The sequence below is a fragment of the Stomoxys calcitrans genome, chromosome 5, assembly GCF_963082655.1.
Source record: "Stomoxys calcitrans chromosome 5, idStoCalc2.1, whole genome shotgun sequence".
NCBI classification, from domain to species: Eukaryota; Metazoa; Arthropoda; class Insecta; order Diptera; family Muscidae; genus Stomoxys; species Stomoxys calcitrans.
This window is the reverse complement of record NC_081556.1, coordinates 55,368,001-55,393,839: the sequence shown is the minus strand read 5'-3', so window position 1 is coordinate 55,393,839 and position 25,839 is coordinate 55,368,001. Positions and strand designations below refer to the sequence as shown.

Here is a 25,839-nt window from a genome sequence, read left to right as displayed (position 1 = left end):
ATATAGACCAACCTCTCGGTTTTATGTTTGGGACCACAAAAAACGCATTTATTGTCCGATATCGCTTAAATTTGAGACAGTGAGTTGTGTTAGGCTCTTCAATGTTCCTCTTCAATTTGGCTCAGATCGGTTCAGATTTGGATATAGCTGCCATATAGACCGATCTCTCGATTTAGGGTTTTGGGCTCATAAACGGCGCATTTATTGTCCGATTTCGCCGAAATTTGGGACAGTGCGTTGTGTTAGGCTCTTTGACAATTTTCTGAAACTTGGCCCAAATCGGTAAAGATTTGGATATAGCTGCCATGCAGACCGATATCTCGATTTAAAGTCTTGGCCCCATAAAAAGCGCATTTATAATCCGATTTCACTTAAATTTGACACAGTGACTTATATTAGGCTTTTCGACATCCGTGTTGTATATGGTTCGGATCGGTTTATTTTTAGATTAGCTACTAAAAGGACCAATATTTTGTTATACACAATTGAACAATGACTTGTACTTAGTAGTATTTGGTCCAAATCGGATCATATTTCGATATAACTGCTTTGGGACATAAGGTACGCAGTTTTTACCGGATTTTGATGAAAGGTGGTTTACATATAAACCTGAGGTGATGGGTATCCAAGGTTCGGCCCGGTCGAACTTAACGCTTTTTTACTTGTTTCTGGGACAATTACACTACTGTCGTCGTACACATGATTCTGTACATCTGTTGGAAGTTATATTGAGGGCTACGAACTCCGTGTGCCCAGGTTCGAATCCCGGCACAGGTTCGAACGCGTCCCATGGTGGTTGGTGTGTGTTGCAATCTCTGGCTTTTCTTTTCCATTTGCAAAGAAAATCTCCGATCATTGAGCTAGCCTCGAAAGGGAAACAACCAAAAATTATAAAATTTAAAGATTTTCGCCCTAAAAGGCAAAAAAACTTGAAGATGAAAAACATCCGGCACTTTCTTTTTCGCTCCGCTCCCGCTCCTTTACATTTAAATTGAAAATTTTTTATACCCTACACCATAACAGCGGTACATCAATGTTCGTCTGTCTATGTTATTTTGTGTACAAACTACAGGTCGCTGTTTTCATCCAATCGTACATTTCGTACAGCCATGTTTTTCGGCCTAGAGACAAAGCCAATTGAAATTGGAAAAATCTGTTCAGATTTGAATATAGCTCCCAAATATATGTTCGTCCGATTTTGAGAAATATTGCAATGAAGTGCTCATTTGCTCTCGAAATTTAGCAGGAAGGATTTTGTCTTGACTGTCGACATTACTGGTGAACTTCATAAAAATCTGCTCTGATTTAGATATAGCTCATATATATATATATATATATATATATATATATATATATATATATATATATATATATATATATATTCGCTTCTAGAGCCACTGAAAGCGCATTTATAAACCAATCTTGCCAAATTGGGCATAACGCTTTCATCTATTTAGATGTAGCTCCCATATACATGTTCTTCAGATTTTTGGTAATTTCCAGTAATTTGTCCACCGTATATATTATAGTTTGGACATATTTTCTCTAAATTTTATACTGATTGTTTAATAACTCATCTGAAGACATACACCGTGGTCCATCAAAATTGGTTTAGAATTGGATATAGCTCCTACATTGTACTTATAGAATAGGTGCAGGGTATTATACGGTCGGCAACGTTCGGCTTTTACCCTTCCTTAAAAATGCGTTTTGACATTGGTTCGAGCGAAAAGTTGAAGTCTGTATTAGGCTTTAAAGGTAAACGCTGACAAATAGAGTTTTTGAAGTGAACGAGAGATACTACGAAGATGTAATGGGTTAGGTTTTGAGTATTTTTATACCCTCCACCATAAGATGGAGGTATACTAATTTCGTCATTTCTCAAAATATGCGTCCATAAAGTATATATATTCTTGATCGTCATGTCATTTTAAGTCGATCTAGCTATGTCCGCCCGTCTGTCTGTCGAAAGCACGCTTACTTTCGAAGGAGTAAAGCTAGCTGCTTGAAATTTTGCTCAAATACTTTTTATTAGTGTAGGTCGGTTGGTATTGTAAATGGGCCAAATCAGTCCATGTATTGATATAGCTGCCATATAAACCGATCTTGGGTCTTGACTTCTTGAGCCTCTAGAGGGCGCAAATCCCATCCGATTGGAATGAATTTTTGCACGTAATGTTTTGGTATCACTTCCAACAACTACGCTAAGTATGATTCAAATCAGTTCATAATCTGGTATAGCTGTCATATAAACCGATCTTGGGTCTTAACTTCTAGAGCCAATAGAGCGCCCAATTCTCATCCGATTTGGCTGAAATTTTGCATGAGGTGTTTTGTTATGACTTCCAATAACTGTGCTAAATATGGTCTGAATCGGTCCATAACCTGATATAGCTGCCATTTAAACCGATCTGGGATCTTGACTTTTGAACCTCTAGAGGGCGCAATTTTCATCCGATTTGGCTGAAATTTTGTACAACGGCTTCTCTCATGACCTTCAACATACATGTCTAATATGGTCTGAATCGATCAATAGCTTGATACAGATCCCATATAAACCTATCTCCCGATTTCGCTTCTTGAGACCCTACAAGGCGCAATTCTTATCCGAATGACCTGAAATATTACACAATGACTTCTACAATGTTCAGCATTCATTTATGGTCCGAATCGAAACTTGATATAGCTCCAAGAACATAACAGTTTTTATTCAATATTCTTTGTTTGTCTAAAAAGAGATCCCGCGCATAGAAGTCGACAAATGCGATCAATGGTGGAGGGTATATAAGATTCGGCCCGGCCGAACTTAGCACGCTCTTACTTGTTTAAATTATCTGTGGCAGTAAACGAATATGAAATCAGGTTATGAGAACCAACGTTCAGGACGCGTAAAAATTCAAGGGAAAGTTAAAAATGTTCATCTGGCCAATCTTTGCAGGAAGCAGCCATTCCAATTCACGGTATTGCTGGATCTACAATAGATGTTAAGCAGAACCTACCCAATGAATTAAGGATGAAGACACGAAGTACTGTTCCAAAAACAAGAGAAAGTCAAAGTACAAGGAATGTCTTAATGCTATAAAAGTCAAGAATCTGGTATGCAGTCAAAAGCTACTCACCAAGCAATGGAGCAATATGGGGACATTTTATAGTAGGCATTAAATGGGCCTGAATCTGGGGATAGTACACTGGCCAATACTTACTTGCGTCTCAGTAGTTTGGTGGACAGCGATATAGAAAAAATGCAACGATAGGATTATACAACAGGTTCAGAGAACTATTGTCTTGACATAGGCGAAGCGACGAGGTCAACTCCTACTAGGGCAATGGAAACCACTCTAAATATCCGACCCATAGACATACAGTTTATATAAGTGTGAGGCAGCCATTGCGGCTATGCGACTTAAGGCGATGGGATAATGGCTAGAGGATGGGAGCAGCTCATACCATCGCGGTATAATCGAGGCGACGATAGGAAACCGCGAATGGATGGAAGAGGTTTCCGATCGCATACCTGAGACGACACTTGTGGTCGAGTGCGAGGCACTGATGTCAACGGCACTGTCGTGGATTGACGGAACCCTAGTATTGCCATCTGGAAGATCATGTTACACGGATGGATCAAAGCTAGAGGACAGAGTGGGCCTGGGGATCTACATTGAGAACCCAAGGACTAAGATCTGTTTTAGACTGCCTGACCATAATACGGTCCTGAAGGCGGAGATTCGGACGATCACGGAATGCGTGAGGTGGTGTGGTGCTAACACTGGGACGTCGAGTATAAACATCTTTAAGGATAGTAAAATGGCCACAGGGGCAAAAACAAAAGAAGGAGATTAAAGCCTTAGTTGTTGGAAGTCATAGCAAAACGCGTCGGGCAAATTGCATTCCAATCGTATAAGAAGTGGACAGACGGACGGACATGGCAAGATCGACATAAAATGTCACGACGATCAAGAATATAGTATGTATATACTTTATGGGGTCTCAGACGAATATTTCGAGTAGTTACAAACAGAATGGCGAAATTAGAAAACCCCCATCCTATGGAGGAGGGAAACACTTTGTGTCACTACCCTATAGAAGTGGTGTACTATGTAAATAACCATGGCTTTTATACCCACCACCGAAGGATGGGGGTATATTCATTTTGTAATTCCGTTTGCAACACATCGCAATATCCATTTCCGACCCTATAAAGTATATATATATTCTTGATCAGCGTAAAAATCTAAGACGATCTAGCCATGTCCGTCCGTCTGTCTGTTGAAATCACGCTACAGTCTTTAAAAATAGAGATATTATTGAGCTGAGTCTTTGAGTCTTGAGTCTTTTCTTGTCCATAAGCAGGTTAAGTTCGAAGATGGGCTAAATCGGACTATATCTTAATATAGCCCACATACAGACCGATCGACGGATTTAGGGTCTTAGACCCATAAAAACCACATTTATTATCCGATTTTGCTGAAATTTAAGACAGTGAGTTGTGTTAGGCCACTTGACATCCCTCCTTAATTTGGCCCTGATCGGTTCCGATTTGGATATAGCTATATAGACCAATCTCTCGATTTCAGGTTTTGGAGCCATTTATTGACCGATGTCGCCGAAATTTGGGAGTTAAGTTAAGCCCCTTGATATACTTCTGCAATATGGCACAGATCGGTCCAGATTTGGATATATCTGCCATATAGACCGATCTCTCGGTTTTAGATTTTGGGGCCATAAAGGGCACATTTATTGTCCGATGCCGCTGAAATTTGAGACAGTGAGTTGTGTTAGGATCTCATAAAAGGCGCATTTATAATCCGATTTCACTGAAATTTGACACTGTGACTTATATTAGGCTTTTCGACATCTGTGTCGAATATGGTTCAGATCGGTTTATTTTTAGATATAGCTACTAAAAGGACCAATATTTTGTTATATACAATTGAACAATGACTCGTACTTATTAGTATTTGGTGCAAATAGGAACATATTTCGATATAATTGGAATGGGACATAAGGTATGCAATTTTCACCGGATTTTGATGAAAGGTGATTTACATATATACCCGAGGTGGTGGGTATCCGAATTTCGGTCCGGCCGAACTTAACGCCTTTTACATGTTTAGAGATGAACTTTTTAGGCCTCGCATTTCGGCCTCATTATCAATTACACCAGCCATGCATGCCCATACGTTAAGTATTGTTTGAATGAGTGCATGGGTTTGGTGTTGCGCTACAACCGAGTGTATGCAAGGAACAAATACACCCGTATAAATAATTGATTATAAACTTAAATTGAAATAAAATTACAACAATCATCAACTCAAAACACTATCGGCGCATACATGCTTAAGTACAAACACAACCTTATGACTTCAGTGTCTGTCGGTGTGTCTGTCCGTCCCTTTGAAAGTATCATTGAATGGATTGATAATCGAAATGTAGATCCACACAAATAGCAGAGCTCGCATGCACATGTGTGTGCGTATGTGTGTGTTTAAATAAACATTTGTCTGACTTTATAAATGTGAACACAAGTATTTAATGTTCATAGTGTAATTTATTTATGATTCGCCAACATATCGCAGAAGTATTTTAACATTGCCAATATTGTGTCGCATGTCAGAGGCTACATCATTGTGGAATATCGATTGTTATTGAGAAAGAATTAAAAAAGGGTCTGGTACACTGGCCAACTGGTATCGCAGATGGTGTTGATTTAATGCATCAAAGTGAAAACTTTAAATTTATTCATCACATCGATAGCCAATATCAATTTCAGATATATGTGGCATTTTGCAAAGGGGCAAATAACGAAATGCTTCCAATAGTGGCAAATTTGCAGAGGGGACAAAGAAATTGGTAAAATTGTTAACATGACTGCAAAGATACAACATTAAAATGATGAGTTTAAAATATAGCTTAGACAATTCCATGGCCGAAGACATATTGTACAATAATCCAAAGTGCCGGTGCAAGTCAATTGCAATGTTTGTGTTTTTTGAACCCCCCACCATAGGATATACCCCCTTTTCATTTAGTCATTCAGTTTGCAACACATCGAAACATACCTTTCCGACCCTATATATGTATATGCTTGATCGTCGTAAATACTATGACAATTTAACGATGTCCCTGTCTCTGTCCGTACGTCTGTTGTAATCGCGCCTTCAAAAATTGAGATATTGAGCTTAAATTTGGCACAAATCGGATTTTACTTGAATATAGCTGTCATGTAGACCGATTTAGGATCTTAATTCCAATTTAGGAATTTATTGCCAGATGGCAGACCACCTCCTATTTGGATATTACTAAGAATATGGTAGTGGGTAACTTAAATTCCCCGGCCGATACGGGATGACTATGAGTACAACACAGGCTGGAATTTTGAGCTCCGACTTGTGTGGTGCCCATCATTATCACTGGAAGCTTAGCTCAAGTTACCGGGGGCGTCCACAGGTTGCGGATGGTGGAAAGCGCCGTTTTTATGCGGAGTAGCTGCAAAGGCGGCCGCAGGCAGTCAGCGACTTTCGAGAGGAGAGTCTCAGTGAGGAGTGAGGTGGCACTGGCTCTTAATTAAATACTGAGTGCCAATGATACTCGAGATGACAAGGCGAGTTATTGGCGCCTTCAAAAAACCAATGGCCAACATCAGCGTCTGTTCCCTGGTTAGGGGCGGCTGGCTGCGAGCGTCGGATCTTGGAGCAAGCGGCTCGCCACAACGAGGGATACATGTGCAATCCCACAAAACCCATGCGGTTGGAGCGCTGGGCCAGTAATCCGCCGCCGGAAAACTGACAACTCCTATGAGAAACAAAGGAATAGTAAAAACGGACCCCCCCCCCAAGGTTGACGACCCACGCAAACGAAAAAAGGACCATGATTTGCGGTTCTGCACCTGGAATGTCCGCACTCTTTATAACGAAGGTGCAGTATACGCGCTGGCGGGTGTATTAGAGAAGTACAAGGCAGAGAGTACCGCCTTACAGGAAGTGCGATGGACTGGGAATGGTGTCACTACAACACCAAACGGTGACGAACTATACTATAGCTGCCATAACACAAGGCATGAATTTGGCTGTGGATTTGTGGTTAGTCGGAGACTGAAACACCTTGTCTCCAGCTTTAGTCCGGTGGATGAGAGGCTAGCCACAATCCGCATAAAAGCCAAATTCTTCAACATCAGCCTTATTTGTGCCCATACCCCGACGGAAGACAAAGACGAGCAGACCAAGGATATTTTCTACGGGAGCCTAGAGAGAGAATATGACCGCTTCCCCCCCATTAAAATCGTTCTGGGAGATTTTAATGCGAAGATGGGGAAAGAAGACATTTTTGGTCCAACAGTCGGAAAGTTTAGCCTCCACGAGATAACGTCCAGTAATGGGTTGAGGTTGATAGATTTCGCCGAGCAAAAATCATGGTAGTTAATAGCACCAGATTTCAACATAAAAATATTCACAAAGCCACATGGCTGTCACCCGATTAAAACACGAGAAACCAAATTGATCACGTTGTGATAGATGGAAGGCGTTCATCCAGCGTGTTAGATGTACAATGGATCCGTGGAGCGAATATAAATTCGGATGATTACCTTGTTGCAGCAAAGGTTCGCACTCGTTTGAACATGACGAGGAAAGTACGATCTGACACTGCACGGAAGCTGGACATTGAAAGGCTGCAAACACAACAAATGGCAGCGGCATACTCCACTCGACTGACCCAACTGCTTGATGAAAGCAATCCTTGTTCCGATGATATAATGGCGCAGTTGCAAACTATTGCCCACTCCATGGAAAATGCCGCGAAATTCGTACTTGGGTACCGAAAGCCTCCTCCAAAAAACCCATGGTACGACCAAGAGTGTCGAGATGCTACTGAAGCCAAGAATGCGGCATATAGAGCAACCCTGCAATCAGTAGCAACGCGCCAGATGAAGGACGTCTATTCCACAGAAAGGAAAAAGGAAATGGAAAGACATAAGTGTGAGTGAATTGTGAAGTACAGGAGTCAGAATGAAGTCCGGAAATTCTCTAAAAGAATTACAATTCAAACCGATGGCTTTGTTGCAGGCACATCCTCCTGTAGATACAAAGAAGGAAATCTGGTAACTGACACAGATAACATGCTGATGATATGGACATAACATTTTACCCAACTGCTAGTTTCCCACGTTGGCGGCGAAGAGGATACCGCAGAACCAATCCCTGGTGTTGGTATAGAATGTTTACCTCCTAGTCAGAATGAGGTCCAAGTAGCAGTGACCCGACTAAAGAACAACAAGGCAGCAGGAGCCGATGGGTTACCCGCTGAACTATTTTATACCGGAGGCGACACGCTGATAAGGCGTATGCAAGAACGCATACCCGATGATTGGAACCTCAGAATACTATGCCCCATACACAAGAAAGGAGACAAGACGGAATGTGCCAACTACAGAGTAATAAGTCTCCTCCCCATCGCATACAAGATACTCTCGAGCGTTCTGTGTGAAAGATTAAAACCTAAAGTTAATGATAAATTGGGCCCTATCAATGCGGCTTTAGACCTGGTTAATCCACCCTAGACCAGATATTCACACTGCTCCAAATCCTGGAAAAGACCAGAGCAGGACAATTCAACACCTACCATCTCTTTGTTCAAAGCTATTTCAAGCCATGTCTGAGTTTGGAAACCCAGCAAAATTAATAAGACACTGCAGGATGACACTAGCTGATACGCGTTCCTCAGTAAGAATAGAAAAGAATTTCTCCGAACCATTTAAAGCCAAACGAGGTTTCAGACAAGGAGACAGCCAATCTCTTTAATATCCTGCTGGAGAAGATTATGCGAGATGCAGATGTGAATAGATATGGCACACTAATCACAAGAGAACACATGCTACTCGCCTATGCCGACGACATCGATACCATAGGTCGGTCACCGGAATTAGTAAAGCCTTGCCCAACCGAGCAGATAAAGAAAATGGAGAAAGTTGGGAACCACAACTTTGAGACAGTCAGTAATTTTATCTACCGAAACGAATGACACCAGTTTTGAGATTAAGCGAATAATAAGTCGTTTTTTGTTTATTGATCATGTTTAAGAAATAAGTCGTCCAATGATTGGCCTATAAACGTATAGTTATTGCAAATAAGTAAGAAAGACGCACCTGACTTCAAACTGTTTTCATCGCATGAGAACCCATTTATAATAAAGAGGTTTATAAGGAAGCCTTGTATAAATCCAACAAAGCTTAACCAACCGTAGACCGTTTCAAATACCTTGGATATATTCACAATGGTAGTAAAATGCCTTGGAGATACCCAATTTATTGTAATATTAACTAAAACTCTCACTTACCAATCTTTGGACTCCACTACGGCAGTAATTGTTTAGTTATTCGCATCACTCAGTTTAAAGTAAGCACCTTTCTTCAATTGGAGAATCTAGAACATTAATCCTTGGAGGATATGATGCATAAGTCTGCCTATCTATCCACATATGAAGGTAAAAACAGAAAAATCTTTCAACCGTTTTTACTCCTCTTTGGTTAGAGAATGGTAAATTGGGACGGCACGTGGGTAACCAAAATTCCACAGGGGAATATTATGGGAGCTTTATCAGGTTATGGACCGATTTGGACCATATTTTGCGATTGGAAATCAAAACTAAACATAACGTGCGAAATTTCAGGCAAATGGGATAAGAATTGTGGCTTCTAGAGTCTCAAAAAGTAAAATATAAATATCGGTTTATATAGGAGTTATATCAAAACATGGACCAACTCGGCCCATTTACATTCCTACTATCCTATACTTATAAGAAGTACTTGATCAAAATTTCACAGACGGACGGACATGGCTAAATGGATATAGACTTTCAAGACGATCACCAATATACATACTTTGTTGGGCCTCGGACCAATATTTCGATGAGTTACAAACGGAATGACGAAGTTTGTATACCCCCATCCTACAGTGGATGGTAGAAAAACAGGAAACAATTTAACCTACGGACAAGAGAATCGAAATAAACTCTCACCAGCAAGAGTATGATCCGGATCTAACAGGAGGACTAATTGCGTTGAGGGAATCCTGGTCCTGAAAGTTTGGTTTAACCGTTGCCTGGGGTCTTCTCCTCGCCATTGCGAGGCAGTGACAGGAAAAGTGTTCCAACACTTGACAAGTCAGGACGCCTAACAACAATCCGAAGTTATGCTTCCTCGCCATTGCGCGGCAGTGAAAGGAAAATTGTTCCAACACCCCTCCGTAATCGTATATCCTGCAAACGTCTGCCAGTCCCTGCGTCCAGCGCCTCGTCAAAGCCCGGACTTTTCAATGGCAAGTCAGGACGCCTAACAACAATCCGAAGATATGCTTCCTCAGCCCAAGAATAAGCGACGTCTTGTTTTACTTTTACAGGGCATTTGGCATCCTGCAACACACAGCACCAACCCACGCCTCATTAGCCCGGTCACCGTTGAAGGGGTGTACCAAGAAGCTCATAGAGATGGGGCTCACTGATACCGTTAAACGATCTTCGCTAACCAGCGATCCATTTTTGGCCAGCTCATCTGCTGTTTCGATCCTCGCCATATCTTGATGCCACGGAACCTACCAGAGCTTCACACCATTTCCTATGATTTTGAAGAAGCCCCTTGCATCTTTCCACCATTTTTGAACTTACATGGCTCGACTCCTGCGACAGAACCAGAGCCCAATCGGGTCAACGCTCCTTGTAAAAAATAACAGATTAGTCTATCTGAGGTTTATGCTAAGCTAAGTTGACTGTCGCCCATTCTTATCAATAGCTTAGCAAACAACTTTAAAAAGTTAAGCAAAAATGTGATGGTCTTAAAGCAGTTGATTGGCTATTCGGATCGCGATTTTTGTTAATCAAAGATTTTCATCAACGAGATTTGTCATTTGGATTACCCAGAAAAAATCTCATTTTAGACTGATGAATGCTGTATCATAAATCCCAAGAAACTTCATAAGAATACGCCCCCAAAATGTCCCAGACTATGGCCTTGGTTTCAATATCATCTTCATTTGCACAGTGCTGGGGCAGTTGCTTCTGGCTTTGATTTACGGCATTTGGTAAAGCGGCCTGTAAATTCATCCATTAACATTGCAATGGCCAAAAAACATATTTGGTCAACTGGTTAGAATGAACTGCACAAGAGCTCGGCACTAGTCCAGCTCATACGCTACCTTCGATGGCGTCTGTTAACATTCATGAGAAATGACTCTGGTTACCTGGTCTTGTGCGTTGAGTGCTGTAGATGAAGGGAGGTGTTGTCGACGTTGCTTTTCCAAATGCCCTTAATTGTGGTATTGGGGTGTTGGCGATGGTGGCGGTGGTGGCTGAGGCATTGAAGTGTGTTTAATCGCATTTCAGTGCCAGTTGCACTTTATCGCCACACGAGAGGCGTTAATCTTAATTGCCAATATGGTTTCCATTTCAGGTGCATTTCCGATGTGTGAATAGGTGTTTGCTAGCCAAGAGTTTTTTCCACCACATTTATATGTTTCCCTCCTTTGTGAAGTGTACTTCTTCCCTTTGTATTGTGTACTGCATTCGAGTAAGTGATTGTAAATATAATTTAAGACTTACGGTCGCATTGCGTGTATCAATTATAGGCTTATGGTAAAGGCTTTATAAATAACGTCTTCGAATGAAGTGTAGTGGAATAATTAGTTAATTATGGACCAGATTCAAAGCATGAAAATTTTAAGTCAAAATATTGTAACTTATGACATTACTGTAATGCGAAAGAAATGTTCTTTCAGCTTAAAAAGTAAAAATTCACTTTACCAATTTGCAGGCCATTTATTTAACATAACTCGCCAAAAGAACAAGTCTTAATGTAAGTCAACTTGAACTGTTTCATCCTAATCAGATGACAAAATCGATTTGCAAGTTTTCAAGAGCTTATTTATGTTATGGTCATAACAAAAAATGTAACTCCAAAAATTTCATATTGCAAATTTGACCATAAACTTTCCATTATGGAACAGGGGTGAATTTCACGCAAAACAATGAGTGTTGTCTAATTCGAATTTAAGTTCAATGGTAAAATACCCCTTATTTATAGACGAGAACGAGAGGCCGACAGTAGGATGAAACAAATTATTTGAATTAGCCTGCCATTTGTGAACGGATAAAGGTATCTTCACGAAATTTTATATGGTTAAAACTGAGCTGCAATCTAGACTACTTTTATAATTTCTTCCCAAATCACAAAATACGAGGTCAGAAACGGTAAAATATCAGAAAAAAACAAGTAAAAGCGTGCTAAGTTCGGCTGGACCGAATCTTATATACCCTCCACCATGGATCGCATTTGTCGAGTTCATTTTCCAGCATCTCTTCTTAGGCAAAAATAAAGGATAAAAGAAAATATTTGCTCTGCTATTAGAGCGATATCAAGATATTGTCCGGTTCGGACCACAATTAAATTATATGTTGGAGAACTGCGTAAAATGTCTGCAATTCGAGTAAGAATTGCGCCCTTTGGAGGCTGAAGAAGTAAAATAGAGAGATCGATTTATATAGGAGCTGTATCAGGCTGTAGACCGATGCAGACCATAATAAACACGTATGTTGATGGTCATGAGAGTATCCGTCGTACAAAATTTCAGGCAAATCGGATAATCATTGCGACCATTCCAATCGGATAAGATTTGCGCCCTCTAGAGGCTCAAGAAGTCAAGACCCAAGATCGGTTTATATGGCAGCTATATCAGGTTATGAACCGATTTGAACCATACTTGGCACAGTTGTTTGAAACACGTCGTGCAAAATTTCATTCCTATCGGATAAGAGTTGCGCCTTCTAGAGGCTCAAGAAGTCAAGACCCAAGATTGGTTTATATGGCAGTTATATCATAGACATATGATATAACTACATAGACCTATATGGCCCATTTAAAATCCTAACCGACCTACTCTAATAGGAAGTATTTGTGCCAAATTTCAAGCGGCTAGCTTTACTCCTTCGAAAGTTAGCCTGGTTTCGACAGACGGACGGACGGACATGGCTAGAACGACATAGAATATCACGACGATCAAGAATTTATATACTCTATGGGGTCTCTGACTAATATTTCGTGTAGTTACAAACAGAATAACGAAATAAGTATACCCCCATTCTATGGTGGAGAGTATAAAAATAACTTTACATGTCGAAGATTTTCACAACAATAAGCGATATTTGGCACAGTCCTATAAATGTATTTTATAGGACTTGAGAATCACTTTCCAACGAATGTAGAAATTTTGGAAATCAATGTTCAAATAAATATTTCGCCTCCTAAACAAAAACTGTCTTAATCAGAGGTCCCACGCAGAGAGTTCAGACTTTCTAGGGTTCTAAAATTTTATTTATCGTCTAACAAACACCTCCGCTCTACACATTTCAAACACACCCAGGGAAATAAGTCTGCTGATATCAGCAAACACTCTCTGCTAATATAAAATGAAAATGTTTAAAATGTTTGTTTGTTTCTCTTTCGAAACGAGCTCAATGATCGGAGATTTTCTTTGCAAACGGAAAAGGAACAAGTAAAAAGGCGTTAAGTTCGGCCGGGCCGAACTTTGGATACCCACCACCTCGGGTATTTATGTAAACAACCTTTCGTCATAGCAGCTTTATCGAAATATGGTCCGATTTGGATAAATTTCGACACGGATGTAGAGTGGCCCATTAAGTACAAGTCATTGTTCAAATTTGTAGAACAAAATATTGTTTTTTTTTTTTTTGGTAGCCATATCCAAATAAAGACCAATCTGAACCATATACGACACGGATGTCGAAAAGCCTAACATCACTGTGTCTATTTTCAGCGAATTTGGATTATAAATGTGCCTTTTATGGTGCCAAGACTTTAAATCAACAGATCGGACTATATGGCAGCTATATCCAAATCTGGACCGACCTACTCCATATTTCAGAAAGATGCCAAGGGGTCTCAAGCAATTCACTGTCCCAAATTTCGGCGGATGTTGAAAGGCCTAACATAAGTCACTGTGTCAAATTTCAGTAAAATCGGATTATAAATGCGCCTTTTATGGGGCAAGACTTTAAATCGAGCTATCAGTCTAGATAGCAGCTATATCCAAATCTGGATCGATTTGGGCCAAGTTGCAGAAAAATTTTGAAGAGCTTAACACAACTCACTGTCCCAAATTTGGGCGAAATCGGCAATATATGCGACTTTTATTGCCCCAAAACCTTAAACCGAGATATCAGTCTATATGACAGCTGAATCCAAATCTTTACCGATTAGGGCCAAATTAAAGAAAGATGTTTAAGGGCCTAAGACAAAATCGGATATTGAATGTGGCTTTAATGAGTCTAAGACCCTAAATTGGAGGATCGGTCTATATGGCAGCTATATTCCAATCTGTACCGAAGTGTGCCAAATTGACGGAGGATGTCGAAGAGCCTAACACAACTCACTTCTGTGTTGTTCATCTGTTGGAAGTTGTATTGATGGCTTCGTACGCTAGACAACGGCAACGGCTCTCGCTATTGCTTCGTGTGGCCAGGTTCGAATCCCGGCCGGACTCCGTCGATTTTTTTCATTTTCAAGTGTTTTTACTCACGGTCAGAAATGCGGGTTGTGAGCACTCCAAAATTATTTGATCCAATCTATAATTGAAGAGTTCTACGAGTTTGCGTTATTGACTAGAGAAATTGTCTCCGTCATTGTGTCCGCCATGACAAGCCACTATTTGATCAGAGAATATTCTTTCTGCAGAAACTGTGAGGTAGACGAGGAGACTGTAGAACATCTGCTGTGTATGTGTGTGTTCCGCACTGGTATGTAATCAGAAGAACTTACACTTTAGGTTCTCAGTGATGTTGAGCTGATGTCAACATGCACAGGCCACTGTAGCGCAGAGGTTAGCAGACTGCCACTTAAAACTATACTTAGGTTTTTACTTGTTTTGAACTTACCATGTGTAATTTGTTTGTAGTATTCCTGAAATCAAAAAAGCAAAAGTTAATGATAAACCAGATAAAAGCAATGAGTATTTAAATTTTTGTACAAAATTTTTCGTTTAATATAACTTAAAATGTTCGTTGGGTTAGGTTAGGTTGAAAAGTTGGTGCGGATGCTAATAAGCCCCATACCACAATGGATATACAGCTATACCAGCAATCGGCTATTTTTGCGCTCAAAATACAAAAAAACTAACATAGAAAAAGAAAATCTAAGTCAGAAGAACCGTGCTATTTCCAAAATCCCTAATTGTTTTCCATACTACGGCCACTGTTGGTTGACTCACTAAAAACCATTTTGAGACGCTTTATTATTCATTATAATATCCTATACCACATTTGTGGTACAAGGTATTAAAACGAAGTGCATTTGTTTGTAATATATAGAAGGAAGAGAAATGTACATATCGCCTATAGAAAACAATCGCCTACAAGAAAAATTAAGAGAAATCGGTTCAAATTTGGTTTTAGCTCCCATATATATTTTCGTTGAATTTTTGATACCCACCACCACCACCACCATAGATATATTAATCATCCTAATTTTAAACCCACCACAGAAGGATGGGGGTATATTCATTTTGTCATTCCGTTTGCAACACATCGAAAGATCCATTTCCGACTCTATAAAGTATATATAATCTTGATCAGCGTAAAAATCTAAGACGATCTAGCTATGTCCGTCCGTCTATCTGTTGAAATCACGCTACAGTCTTTCAAAATAGAGATATTGAGCTGAAACTTTGCACAGATTCTTTTCTTGTCCATAAGCAGGTTAAGTTCGAAGATGGGCTATCGGACTATATTTTCTTATAGCCGATTAGGCCGATCCGCCGATTTAGGGTCTTAGACCCATAAAAGCAACATTTATTATCCGATTTTGCTGAAATTTCAGATAGTGAGTTGTGTTAGGCCACTCGACGTCCTTCTTCAATTTAGTCTAAATCGGTCCGGCAGAAATTTTTTACAACGGCTTCTCTCATGACTTTCAACATGCGTGTCCAATATGGTCTGAATCGATCAATAGCTTGATACAGCTCCCATATAAACCGATCTCCCGATTTTGCTTCTTGAGCCCCTACAAGGCGCAATTCTTATCCAAATGAACTGAAATATTACACAATGACTTCTACAATGTTCAGCATTCATTTATGGTCCGAATCGGACTATAACTTGATATAGCTCCAATGGCTACAGTACTTATTCAATAGTCTTTGTTTGCCTAAAAAGAGATACCGCGCATAGAACTCGTTTAATATGTTTTTAGTCGGGGCTCTGTTATGACCATTTCAACTAATGAGATTGGAATGTCTTCATCCGAAAATGCTCTCATTACATTTGACATTCCATGGTCGTGGTCGATTATTCGAATAATTTTACCTATTGGAACCAACATTAAAAATCCCCCTCCTTGATTATGGGACCACCCCTACACATATGATTATAAACTAATTTAGCTCATATAAAATCCCAACTAAGCGACATCAATTAGAAGTATTTTTGCTTATTCTTAAGGAAGCTTTACATCTTGGAAAGACAATCAAGAATATATACATCTATGCACTTTATTCTGACTTACGCCAATATTTTGAGGGTGGTGGGTATTACAAAATTTTTTTAGTAGTATTTATTCTCTCACAAATGTTGTCGAACATGTATACATGAAGTTTCAACCCTGAGGCATGCCCCGCCATCGGCCTAACACGGTTGTGTCCCTTAACATTGAGACCAAGCTTTAGTCGGACAAAACTAATCGATATTTGAATGTACAAAAGAAAATAAAACTGTCAGGTTTGTTAGACCAATCATCCAAAGAATTTATATTGAATTTTATTTGTATAACATGAACTCATTAAGGATATTCTTAACTTGCAAAAAAGTTCAATTTAGGAAAATTTGACAAAAGCCGTAGAGAAACTAGTCTCCTGTACAAAAGTTATGGGCAAAGACTAACAAGCAAACTTCTTTGCTTCTTCTTCTTCTTCTTTTAGTGACATAAAAGGAGCTGAGAGTGTATCCGGCAAGCAAAAATTTATGGTAGAGTTGAGCAAATATGTCATTTGCATATTCAGAATGAAATTTCAATTTCAAACTTAACTGAAATTTAAACTTTGCCTTTCAACTCGTTTGGCACATAATTTCTTGTCATCGCACATATCCACATGCATGTGGTGTTTTTGCAAGTTCTGCATAGCCTTGGGCACCATACATCATTGGATGCGTGTGCATATGAGTGATGCCTTATCCCTGTGATAGACTCGAGTAGGAAAAAAATGAAATTTGGTTATGGCCATAATTGCTTCTGTCTTTCCCTTGCTAACGATGGCGCCAGATCAAAGCAGAAGAAGTTGCAGCCCTAACAAGAAGACAATGTCCACAATGGAGGCCAAGTTGCCTGGGTTGAGCTATAACAAAATTTGGGTAAAGGCAAACTAATCCTAGACATTTGATTGTTATCGCAACAAAAAGAGTCAGCGGAAAGGAAACCGGAAGTTCTGTGGTAATGCAACACATTGTAAATGAGCTGATGCGTATGTTTGTGTGAATGTGTAGCTCTCCTTAGGCACTTACAAACATAAACTATAAGAAACAAACTGTCGGCCGCATGTGTATCTTCACTTACCAACACTCACTCACCCACACACACACATGCAAACAACATATATTCATAACTGACAACATTTGGGTTATTATCCTTCGGAAGAAGGATAATAACGATGACAACAGACTTTCTTTATAGAAACTGTCCAAAAATTATGAGACAACCAAAAATATTGAATGAACGAAATGGCAGAGGGTTATAGATAGAAATCTTGTAATCCATTGGAATTGCTACAATAAATTAAAAGCCCCATTAAACTGGCCGTTGAGAAACAACTTGGGGCCTATTGGGAGCATATTTCACCAGAAAGCATATAAATATTGCAAATTTGCTTTATGTATGCTACACTATGTTCCTTAGCTATTTCTCATGAATTTAAACAAATATTTGACGAATGTTAATACAATCACTATCGGCTTGCATTATGTTGGAGAATTTATTCCAATAATTCCTGCTGCGGCAGTTGTCTCGTTAGATTGGAGAAAAAAGTTGTCCTTGTTCAGCAATCTTTAAAGGTCAGATAATTAGTTGCTATCCAGTTTGATCAGCCGCTGGATTCTAGGCTGAGAAATATTCACAGATGGTATTTATCTAAGGATGAGGCAGCACTTTCGCGACATTGTGCATGCTGTAAACTCAGGCTTGGTCATGGAAAACTGAGAGGTATTCCTCATGTAGGTTAAGAACGAAGAAACTTTTCTTCTAGCAGCAATTAATCAATTCTCCATGACAAGTTTGGCTAAGGCTGCGGCGATGGCCTTCTACGTATTCAAGGCCATCCTTTCGAGATCGGTAAGACTAGGTTCTCGATACTCGGAGATGTCAGGCAGTGCGGCGGCGGAAACTCACCGTGGCCATACATCGATGGATGAGGGGACGACACCTTCACCGACTCCCAGGAAAACCGATTACTGGAGAACCAATGATTGAGGACATCCAGATAAAAGTACATCCGAAGGAAACGGGAACGCTCCGTACCAAATTGCTTTAACACAAGTTTACTCATGTCAACTGCCAATTATTCTATTCCATTCCTTAGTTTTTCGATCTTCTGGTTTCTCGAGAATGTCACATTTTGTTACCGACACTTTTTTTGACCGACACTGTTTCAATCTTTAAAACAGTCCCGGATCCTTAGATACTGGATAAACAACATTTTAAGGAGGAAGTCGATAAATTATGAGTACAATGTTAAAATTTAGGGAATAATGTGGCACAGAGCATGCCACAATTATGCATTTTATCGCCACTCTTATGGGTGTCCACCATGAATAACCAATTACGGATGCTGACGTAAGGATTTGAACTTTTCTGCTAAGCAGATGGTGTAACAATACTTTTAAGGTGTAAGGATCAGCTAAACAGAATGGCCAAAATGGTCTTGGCGATGTAATACTACTGGACTAGACTTAGAGGTATCAATATTAACCTAGAAAAAATTTAAATCAGTGTATTGATGAACTGAGGGATATAATCGAAACATGTAAAAGCGTGCTAAGTTCGGCGGAGCCGAATCTTACATACCATCTACCATGGATCGCATTTGTTAAGTTTTTTCGCCGATGTTTTTTTTTTGCAAACAAAGGTTAATGGTTAAGAAATACTTTTCTTTTTGAGCTATACCAGGCTATGAAACGATTAGGGTCATACCTAGTTTGGGTGTTGGAGACTAAGGTGAAATTCATTATGCAAAATTTCAGCCGAATCGGCAAAGAATTGCGTCCTATAGTGTCTACAGGATTTAAATCGGGAGATCGGTTTATATGGGAGCTATATCAGGTTGTGAACCGATTTAGACCCTATTAGGCACAATTGTTGGAAGTCAAAACATACCTCTTCATGCTAAATTCTGTTAATAATTGAGCCCTCTAGCGGCTCAAGAAGTGAAGATCTGAAATCGGCTCTCGCCGTTGCTCCGTATGCCCAGGTTCGAATTCCGACCGGGCTTTGTCGATTTTTTTCATTTTCAAGTTTTTTGCCTCTTAGGGCGAAGATCATTAAATTTTACAATTTTTGTTTGTTTCTCTATGACGCGTTTCGTCTTAGGTTAGAAGACTTTTTCAACCATATTAGGTGTGATGGCTTCAAGGGCTGTGCGTTGGAATGTTGTATTTGAATCGTATTAATTGCAAAAACGCATCTATGATACATTTACCACATTAACCACGCTAGGCAACCTTGTCTATTAGTCATACTTTTTCCCAATGCATGTGTTTTTTGTTGGTGCAAAATTTCAGCCACGAGGTGTTAGCGAGATCATACATAAAATGTTTAGACCCTAGATGACCCGAGCGCCTCTTGGCAGGCTCCTAAAGCCTATTACCTCAGCATTTCGCAAAAAGTTTCTCATTTTTCATTTCGAATTTTGAAGTCGGAAGCAGCCTTTGCGGCTACAAGACTTAAGGTGATAGGAGAATGGATGGAGTAGATCTACCATAGCGGTATAATCGTGGGGATAGGATAGGATAGGCAATCTGGTTGGAATGCAAGAGGCTTCGGATGGGATACCTGAGACGCCACTTGACGTCGAGTGAAAGGCACAGCTGCCATTGGTACAGTTTTGGATGAACGGAACTCTGGTATTGCCATCAGCTTTTCGGTTGTAGTAGTCAAAGTTGTTTGCTAGTTTTAATAACAAATGACATATAAACATACGATTATCTCCTGTTTTGAACTTTAGTCTTTAGAATAATGGTCGAATGGTCGGTAGAAATTTCTGATAGGGTTTGTTATTACTTCCAGCAACGGTGCCAAGTATGCTTCGTATATTATATAGTCGGTGCCAACTGAATTTTGCCTCCCTTACTTGCAACTCTTCTGAAGAATTAAATAAATGTGATAAACGGTGAAGCGTTTATAAACTTCCTTGTTTTAACTTGTTCTTTAAATTTAGTTTCACTGTAAATCTGGATTCTAAGCACGTATTTCTATTGCTAAGTTACATTATGGCAGTTATGTTATATGTTTACGAATAGTAGTTTATGGGTTAATCTAAGACGCGCTCTTATTATCACACCTCTCATTCTTGTGTTTAAGGCAACATGTGTAAATTTGATTAAGGGACAAGGACAAAATCAAAGATGGTTAGTGTTCCTCTAGAAAAATGCAATGCAGGCTGAAATAAATACCATCGTCACCAAATAAACTACTTGAGCTTCCTCAATTGTTTTAAAAAGACATAAAGAATCGATTCACATTGAAATAAAATCCTTATGATTTTCATTAGAATTTAGTTTATGCCTGTTTTCGCAGATGTTTGCTGTTTAGCATTTGGTTGGAAATTTTGCAATCTGCACAATACTTTTTTATTTCTCTGTTCTTCCACCGAATTAGAGTGGCATGACATTGGATGAGTGCAGATCAGAGATAAATGCAAACAAAAGTGCAATTTAAACAAATAAAGAGGACGGGAGGCTGTGGAATGAGTTTTTAAATACACATCTACTCAAGTAGAGGACAGTTATAAGACCACAGTGATAATACCTATTTGAAGAAATATTCACACAAGAAGAAAATAATTATTATTATCAGCGAATGATTAAAAATGGTGGCGGAAGAAGAAATGGCAAAATGTTAATGGACTGTTACACAAATACATGGTTTCTCAATGAGCACCAATAAAAAGTTGGTACAAAAAAAGAACTCGGCTTATATTCTTCCGTTAACTATTGTCCTGTGGTTGGTCATTCTTTTGTCATTCTCTTTTTCTTTGCACAGTAGCGGCCTCGCCTTCTTGATAGTCCACCCATTTGTACGGTAAGAGGCAATTTTTTTTCATTTCATTTTGTGGTTTAGTTTTTTTTTTGCGATTTTATTTTTTTTTCCTGTTTGTGGCCACAGAAACACAGTCTTCTAATTAGCACACTGTCATGGTAGGCTGGAGACCGAAGAATAAAAAGGACAGTCACAAATGCCACAGTCATCATCATCATGCATGGTGGCGTTTATTCGCCATTCCCATTTCCCCCTCCTGCGGAACACTGCCCCAGCTACAACAAAACATGGAACAAATATCTCAAAAAAGTAGAATAAAAAAAAAAAAAGAAAAACAGTTCAACACATTGGGATGTATGGTAGACAATGACCACATCAGTTTTGTACTTTGCCATGCCATGCGCCATGCGAGGGGCCTGTCATCTGAGAATCTGTTGGTCTACATCTAAATGAGCCGACATTAAGGAAACATATGCTTATTTGCATGTGTCTGCGAAATTAATCAGTGCCAGAGTTATAAACTTTTAAATTTTTTTGTATTATACGAGCATTTGAACAAAAGGAAAGCAAATGTATTTGTCAGTGTTATTGTTATTGTTTTTGCTTTACGCCTGTAACTATAGTGAAACCTTTTTCAAATGAATTTGTGTTTTTATAATAAAAACACGAAAAATTAGAACAATATCTAAATTGGGAGAAAAAGTCCTATAGAAAATTAAACACGGCTATTAGCTCTATGTATCACATGTTTGGAATTTGCAAAAATTAGTTAGGAAATTTAAACAAGTAAAAAAGCCATTAAGTTCGGCCGGGCCGAACTTTGGATACCCACCACCTCGGGTATATATGTAAATCCCATTTCTTCACAATCCGGTGAAAATTGGATAACTTAAGCACCCAAATTCGGCACGGACATTGAGTGGTCTTATAAATAATATATGTCGCTGTTGAATTTTGTATTTCAAATTTCAACAAAATCGGTGAATAAATAAAGCTTTTATGACCTTCAGACCCTTAACCGGCATATTGGTCAATATGACAGCTATATCTTAAAACAGTCCTATTTTGACGGATGGCAGGTGGCCTAAAAGTACTCACTGTTTCAAATTTCAGTGGAATCGGGTAATAAATAGAGCTTTTATTGGCTTCAAACCCTCTATCGGGAGATCGGTCTATATGGCAGCTATATCTATATATAGTCCGATCCAAACCATATTTGGGGCGGATGTCGGGAGACCTAAAACTACCCACTTTTTCAAATTTCAGTGAAATCGGGTAATAAATAGGGTTTTTATGGGCTTCAGACCCTTTATCGGGAGATCGGTCTATATGGCATGATCTAAATATAGTCCGATCTGAACCATATTTGGGTCCTATATTAGGAGGCCTAAACCTACTCACTGCTTCAAATTTCAGTGAGTCGGTTAAAAAATTAAGCTTTTATGGGCTTCAGACCCTCTATCGGCAGATCGGTCTATATGGCAGCTATATCTAAATATAATCCGATCTAACCCATATTTGGGTCAGATCATGGTAGGCCTGAAACTACTCAATGTTTTAAATTTTAGCGAAATCGGATAAAAAATAAAGCTTTCACGGTCTTCGGACCCTTTATCGGCAGATCGGTCTATATGGCAGCTATATATAAATATAGTCCGATCGGAACCATATTTAGGTTCGAAGTTAATAGGCCTGAAGCTGCTCACTGTTTAAAATTTCAGCGAAATCGGTTGAAAAATCAAACTTTTATGGGCTTCAGACCCTTTATCGGGAGATCGGTCTATATGACAGCTATATCTAAATATAGTCCGATCTAAACCATATTTACGTCAGATGTCGGGAGGCTTTAAATAACCAACTGTTTTAAATTTCAGCGAAATCGGGTAATAAATAAAGCTTTTATGGTCTTCAGACCCTTTATCGGCTGATCGGTATATATGGCAGCTATATCTAAATATAGTCCGATCTGAACCATATTTATATCAGTTATCAGGAAGCCTTAAACTACTCACTGTTTCACCAAAATCGGATGAAAAATAAAGTTTTTATGGGCATTACACCTTTTATCGGCAGATCGGTCTATATAGCAGCTATATTCAAATATGGTCGGATTTGGCCCGTTCAAGAACTTAACCAGCGTGCATCACAAACACGTATCTGCGCCAAATTTCTGCTCAATATCTCAGTATTTGAAGGACTTAGAGTGATTGCAACAGACGGACGGATAGACGGACAGACACACGGACATCGTTAAATCGTCGTAGAATCTTACGACGATCCGAAATATATATACTTTGTAGGGTCGGCAATAGATATTTCGATGTGTTCCAAACGGAATGACTAAATGAATATAGGGGGAATATATATATTCCTACGGTGGTGCGTATAAAAAGTGTCAGATTAAGTTTTATCGAAAAGTTGTATTGATTTTAAAATCATTAACTCGAGTAATTTAAAGCCAGACCAGAGTGTAGTCAGGGAGGGAAAGAGGGTTTACTCAGAGGCACACGACATCGGTATAACAGTTAGACTGCCAGTCTTGTGCATAGCTTTTGATGCAGAGGTGCTATTATATTACCGCAAACGAGATCCGGAGGATGTATTTGCCACCTTCGAAACTCAGGGTATATGTATGTGAACAGTTTGGCGGTCCTCAATTACTTGAACTCAAGGACGATGAGGTCTAAGAGCTTGGTGGAGTGTTAGAGGGCCTTGAACGTACTTCTGACTCATGACGTTGGCCTGGGTTCCCGGACATAGAGGCATGCACACGTGCCTTTTGTGGAACTACTGACCATAGTAGAGAATATAGCCAGCTCGGAGGTGGTGGCTAGGTGGTAGTCGTTGGACAGACGTTGGATTGCCGGGACACTTTATCCAGCTGTTGACCTGTAGAGGAGGAGGGAATTGCTGAACCTTGATGAGTGGTAATAGAGTACGTTTATAGGAGTTATAACCAGATACTGTGAGAAAAGCCATATCGCACATGGTAGTCCCCCACGACGACTACTGCGGACGATAACTTAATGAGGATGAGGAGAAGACGAACAAGCAACTGCTCCTATCCTGCCCGGGTCTTAAGGGGCATAGGCTTTCCAACCTAGGGAAGCAGTTTATTCCCGATCTCGGGGAATTTGTAGATGCGTCTCTGGGAGTCTTCTCAGATACGTATTTAAGACGAGTTTGATTCGATGAAAGACGCGATGAAATCTCAAAACATTGTCATGCATGTGTAGACGCGGATCATGCGTAGTATAATTGTCGGGTTACTCTTCGGGGTAGCACAATGGTAGCATTTCTTGACATTGAAGAGGCTTTTAATAATGTAAAACCGAAGTCAATCATAAAGGAGTTGGAGTTTCTGGGCATCAACTCTACCGTAAGAAAGTTTATTAAAAAATTACTTACTAAAAGGCAGGCTTGGGATCTGTGGATCTAAAAAGATGGGTCAGCAGAGGAACTGTCTCCCCTACTTTGAAATATAGCCATTAACAATATATTATTGTCTCTGGTAGAAAAAGGTGTAAAAGTGGTCGCATATGCTGATGACGTGGGAATTGCGGTAAGGGGAAAGTTTCCCACCTGCAACATCAAAGTGGTCTACCGAAAGTGATATAGGTATAAATCCGTGCAAGACAGAAGAAGTTATTTTCATTAAGAGATACAAGTTGCCTACGGTGGCACTTGTCTCCTTGGGAAGAGAGAATGTTCCATTTACAGAAATTGCAATATACCTGGGTGTTTTGCTGGACAGGAAATGGGACTTCAAATGCAACATTTTAGAATGGGCAAGAAAGGCAACTCTTGCCCTACACACCTGCAGGAGAGCCATGGGCAAAATTTGGGGGTTTAGACCGCACGTCATACACTGTGTATATACTGCAGTTGTCAGACCTATATTTCTATATGGTGTTGTGATCATGTGGACGGCGCTTCAAAGTCCACCTACTGTTCAATACTCAACCGGATCCAAAGGATGGCTTGTTCGTGCATCACAGCCGCACTGAGGATCAGCTCATCTAGTAATTTTACAATATTTGAATGATCTGCTTAGTACTAATACTTATCATTAGTTAGCACAATAGTTGAAAAGTAATTCGACAACTACACTCTAATTTTTATGATTTGCTTAAAATTAGTTGACCAAATCCAACGGAACAGTCCTTTGCAGCCTTCTTGTGGTGGAATAGTTGTTGTAAATATCTCCCAGATCCGAGTTTCATGCTTATTTAAATTGTGGGAATTGAGAAATATTTCTTCGACAATGGTTTCGATTTTGAGATTTTTATGAAGATTACTATTTCGTACGTACTATGGTGCATTAATAATTGTGCGAAGTATTTGGTTCTGAGTTATCTGAATTCGGTTAATTTCGTCTTTAGCTGCACAGCCCCAAAGTTGTATGCCATAAAACCATATTGGCTTCATGATTTGATTGTGAAGTAATTTGTTTTCTGCAGAAACTCTGTTGTCTGTGAGAATCCAGTAGATTTGACTGTTGAACACTGTGTTATCCTTGATACAATGTCAGATGTTCCAGGCAG

At 39.6% G+C, this 25,839-nt stretch overlaps 1 long non-coding RNA gene across 2 annotated transcripts in view; it reads right to left on the bottom strand.

Moving 5' to 3' along the window:
• The window catches only part of LOC106084905 (uncharacterized), a 417,203-nt gene that overhangs the window by 220,741 nt on the left and 170,623 nt on the right, over positions 1–25,839 (bottom strand). For both annotated transcript variants that reach the window (XR_009398537.1, XR_009398536.1), the window contains exon 6: positions 14,935–14,959. This is a non-coding gene — a long non-coding RNA (uncharacterized LOC106084905). The remainder of the gene's footprint in view (positions 1–14,934; positions 14,960–25,839) is intronic.